The sequence below is a fragment of the Trachurus japonicus genome, chromosome 17, assembly GCF_045865225.1.
Source record: "Trachurus japonicus isolate A0001 chromosome 17, Traja_1.0".
Lineage (NCBI taxonomy): Eukaryota > Metazoa > Chordata > Actinopteri > Carangiformes > Carangidae > Trachurus > Trachurus japonicus.
The window spans coordinates 581,750-586,969 of record NC_140923.1 but is presented as its reverse complement, the minus strand read 5'-3'; the positions used below and the strand labels follow the sequence as shown (position 1 = coordinate 586,969).

The following is a 5,220-nucleotide window of genomic DNA, read 5'->3' as shown; positions in this document are numbered from 1 at the left end:
CCAGGAGGAGCAGGACCGCCAGGTAGAGCAGGACCGCCAGGAGGAGCAGTACCGCCAGGTAGAGCAGGACCGCCAGGAGGAGCAGGACCGCCAGGAGGAGCAGAACCACCAGGTAGAGCAGGACCGCCAGGAGGAGCAGGACTGCTGGAAGCAGGACCGCCGGAAGCAGGACCGCCTGATGGAGCAGGACCGCCAGGAGGAGCAGGACCGCCGGAAGCAGGACCGCCGGATGGAGCAGGACCGCCAGGTAGAGCAGGACCGCCGGAAGCAGGACCGCCTGATGGAGCAGGACCGCCAGGAGGAGCAGGACCGCCGGATGGAGCAGGACCGCCAGGTAGAGCAGGACCGCCGGAAACAGGACCGCCAGATGGAGCAGGACCGCCAAGTGGTGATGGTGAGGGAGAAGAGGCTATATTAAACCTGTTGTAAAACTGGTTAAACTCATTTGCCAGGTCAACATCTCCCTCAGGCTGCCTATTTCTCTCCTTGTATCCAGTGATGGTCCTCATTCCTCTCCAGACCTCCCTGATGTTATTATTTTGTAGTTTGCTCTCCAGCTTTTTCTTGTAGTCTCTCTTTGCTTGCCTTAGTCTCACTTTCAGTTCCTGCTGTGCTGTCTTAATCAAGACTGAGTCACCAATCTTAAAAGCCTCCTTCTTATTATTTAGGAAGCTTTTGATGTCACTTGTGATCCACGGTTTACGAACTGTTCTGACCGGCAACACCACATCCCTGCAGAAGTTTATATAGTCAGTGACACACTCTGCCATCTCATCAATGTCAGTGGATGTGTTGTTAGGTGTCTGCGAGTGTAGCAGAACATTCCAGTCTGTAGACTCAAAGCAGTCCCTCAGAGCCTCAGTAGCCTCAGGTGTCCACTTCCTTACTGTGAGTGTAGTTGCAGGTTCCCTCTGCACACAGGGTTTGTAACAGGTCTGCAGACAAACCAGGTTGTGATCTGACCTGCCCAGTGGTGGCAAGGCAGTGGCTCTGTAAGCTTCTTTTACATTGGCATACAGCAAGTCAAGGGTTTTGTTTTTTCTGGTAGCACATTTAACAAACTGTGTGAATCCAGTCAGGTGGGAGGAGAGGATAACATGGTTGAAGTCACCTGATATTATAATAAGTGCCTCAGGATGTTTTGTCTGTATCCTAGCAACCATTTCATGCAGTATTTCACATGGAACATCAGCTGTTGCCTTGGGAGGGATGTACACAAGTATTGTTATGATATGACTGAATTCTCTTGGTACATAATATGGCCGCATTCCAACAGCCAATAATTCAATATCTGGACAACACATCTTCTCTTTGACAGTAATATGTGCAGGATTACACCATCTCTGGTTCACAAATAAGGCCAGACCTCCTCCTTTTTTCTTGCCACTTGCCTTAGCATCTCTGTCTGACCGTATGAGAGTGAAGCCAGGTACATCCACAATGGAGTCAGTGATGTTTTGATTCAACCAGGTCTCAGTAAAACACATCAGGCTGCACTCACGGTAAACTTTCTGAGTCTTCACCAATATCTCCAGCTCATCACTCTTGTTGGTCAGAGAGTTGACATTCCCCATGATGACAGACGGCAGAATGGGCTTGTATCTCCACTTCCTTGCCTTTAAACCTGCACCAGCACGGCAACCACGAAAACGCCTCTTCAACTCAGCCGGAATAGTGTGATACACCCCAGATTTTCTCCACTTCAACGAAAAAAGCTCTTCACTTGAGAAAACCCTTCTCTTCACAGAAGAAATATCCATCAGTAATTGAAAAAATATGATAAAATACAACAAAAACAGAGTAAGAAACTCAGAGCTACCAGACTTTGCTGCTCCCAGTTGAAGCGCATTCTAGAAATGCTAGAGTCTGTGTGTGTGTGTGTGTGTGTGTGACTGACTTGACACATAGTTAGTTAGTAGCTGCATCCTGTGTCAGTCTGATTTAGCTGTGTCTGTGTTTATAAACATTTAAACGAGCGCCAGGTAGGGTTGGGTATCGTTTGAATTTGAACGATTCCGATTCCGATTCTTTGTTTCGATTCCGATTCCTAACGATTCCGATTCTTTTAAGAGGCAGGGTCAAAAAAAAGTTCAGGATATTTTAAATGAGCTAGCTAACCTACAGTCTTTCTGAATGAAATAGTCTGACATTCTCCATCAATTTTAATTCTATTAACTTTTTATGAACTTTACTATAAATTCCTCACAGGGCTGTTTTCAACTAGAATATAAATATCAAATCTATGAACTTGAATATAAATATTATAAATTATGAATACATTTTCACAGGGGTACACTTTCCTCAAGAGAGCTTTATTTTTGAAAACCTCATGAAAACACATTTACACATAAGTGTATGATGCTGCAGGAAACCTCATGAAAACACATTTACACACAAGTGTATGATGCTGCAGGTACTTAAACATGTTACCGTGCTGCCACTGATGGGCTAACCTGGTGCAGAAAAGCAAATAAACAATAAGAAACAACTTGCAAAACCCAGTCCAGATTAGCAGCAGGTACAGTATAAAATCAGAGACAGTTCTTGTTTAGGAAAATGACCATATCCGCCTTCTCAGGCAGGATGCGTGAGCGTTCTGGACAGATAGTGTCTCCTGCTGTGGAAAATACACGTTCGCTGGGTGTGGAAGAAGCTTGAACACATAAATAGGAGAAAGCGACATCTGACAGCAAAGGATAAGTCTTTTGTTGGTTCCACCACCATGCAGCAGGGTCGTCAGACATAAGTATCGGTGGAACTTCCTGGTACACCTGCAGCTCTCTCTCCACTCATTTCTTGATGGACATGGAGCTCTGCTGTGACACTATGCTCTGTGCCTCTTCCTCAGCAAACAGCTCCTCCAAGGGAGTCTTCCTGGGCAGTTTGCAGGGAGGCTGTTGCTATAAAACAAAACAAAAGGTTCATCAGTATTATCACTAAAAAAGGGAAAACCTCTATTAAAGGCATGATCATTATTTGGATTTAAAACCTATATAATATCAGCTATTGTACACTTACACTCTCCTGCTCATCCTCGTTCTCCTCATTTGCCTCATTCTCAGACTGCATGGTGTCCCCATCAGCTCCACAGACTTCCTCTGTTGACTACAAAGAACATAATTAGCATTTAGATCTTAGATTTTAATAGCTGAAAAGAACAGTTGTGCATTTCATTTTCATTTTCCTTTATTTGTTCGAGAGGGACAGTGTACATTAATGAACATTTTAAAAGGATAAAATGTATAGCCAATAGGCTAATTTCCGTTGGCAGTCCCCCTGCCGGATGGAGCATGGCAATGAGACCTATAATAAAGGTATACAAATTGAATGACATTTCACCTGTTCAATCAGCTTTCTCTGGATCTGGTCCCAGATGGTGTCATCATCCAATTTATGTTTAAAGCGTGGATCCAACGCACTGGCCAGTTGGAGAAAGGCCCTGATCTCATCATTCTGTAAAACACATGTTCTTTAAATGTTTTAACAAGCCACAGGATATCTCTATTCTTCAACAGTTTCTTTCCAAGTGCCCTGCCTCAGTCACTTACCTGGTAGCGCTTGGATAGGTTTGCCCAAACCTGTTTTTTGAGGTTTGACACGAAGACTGTGTCTCCATCTTTTACAGCCAGGTGTGCCTCAAGCTTTTTGAGGATAGGCAGAATCTGTCCGCATGTGGGACTCTTTTCGGAAGACACGCAGAGTGTTGACATGTAGAGCACCTTCATTAGGCTGATGAAGTCCTCAGCTTTCCTAAAGTCCTCCTCAGTTAGCCGAGCAAGTCTGTATGAAAAAGAATTAAGAACACATAGATTCAAGTTAGAAATATTCTCTTTTTTTCTTAACAAAACACCTAACATATGCACTCCCTACATTAGCACATTCACATTCACTCTAATACTGTTCTTTGAATTTGTATTATGTGTGTACTGGTATTTTTTGTCTAAGCTTGTCTATCTAAATCTACCTGTCCCTTTCCATATTTTTTCTCAGCCGTTGATCCAAGGTGGCTGCTTGAATTGCAGGGTACTGCTCTGTGAATCTCTCCAGCATTAGGTACAATGAGTTCCACCGTGTTCTCACATCAAGTATTAGTGAGTGTCGGGGCAGCTCTGATAAAAACAAGAACATCAATTTTAAGTCATTTAGCAGATGCTTTTCATCCCAGGACACAAACAATACTTTTGTAAAATTGGACTCATACTAAAGTATGACTCTGCAGAGCTCATAAATATAATAAGAGATCAGACATATAAAGTCATTACGTGTCAGTGCACAACAGTTAAATAAAGTGAACTTTGTGTGTCTTACATAGAAGTTCTTGCTTCTCTTTGAGAACTACCTTGGCCATCAAGCACCTCTTCATCCACACAACAATGGCTCGGACCCTGGCCACCCGCTGACTCACTGAATTTAGGGAGTATAGACTCTGTGCTGCTAGATTAAGTGTGTGAGCAAAACAGCAGAGTTTCACAAACTGCAGGCGCTTTATGGCCACATCCATGTTTGCAGCGTTATCTACCGTGACTGCTATGATTTTCTCAGATATGCCAAACTCTGATAGGACATCACTTATTTCTTCTGCAACAATACAGCCTGTCTGTGCTTTGTACACAGCCTTTGTTTTTAGCACTTTTTGCTGCATTTTCCCCTCAATTATGTAGTGTGCTGTGATGGTGAGATAGTGGTCCTGTGTGATGCTACTCCAGCCATCACATGTCAATGCTACAGAGCTGATTTCGCTGAGCTCTGTAATGATGTTCTCTACCTTGTACCACGCCGGGATCAATGTGTTTGACAGGTAGTCCCTGGAAGGTGGTATGTATTTTGGGTTGAGAGTTTTCACCATATCCCTGCAAACATAAACAAACATGCAATGTTGCTGTTACTGTTTAGCCCAGTATCAATTAGCTTAGCTCTACCGTTATTGCTTAACTAACCTAAATGTTGGAGATTCCACCTCTGAAAAGGGATGCAGTCTTTTGACTATGTGTGCAGTGACCTTTCTGTGGCACTCTTCCGTCTGTGGCACCGACATCTTCCCCATTGCCGCTACGGTGAACGGAGTACGCTGAGCACATCGCGGAGCCTGGCTAGCAGGTTGTAAATTGTCTATGAAAAAATATGCGGGCTAATTCGTTAGCTGCCTCAACGTTGGCGCAAAACACATTATTTATTGCATATATATTGTTTTACTTTACTTTACTTTACCGGATTCGGACT

General features: G+C 43.8%; 1 pseudogene; it reads right to left on the bottom strand.

The window, feature by feature from the left end:
* Positions 1–2,506: 2,506 nt before the first annotated feature.
* On the bottom strand, positions 2,507–4,998 carry LOC146969660 (E3 SUMO-protein ligase ZBED1-like; annotated as a pseudogene).
* Positions 4,999–5,220: the final 222 nt, after the last annotated feature.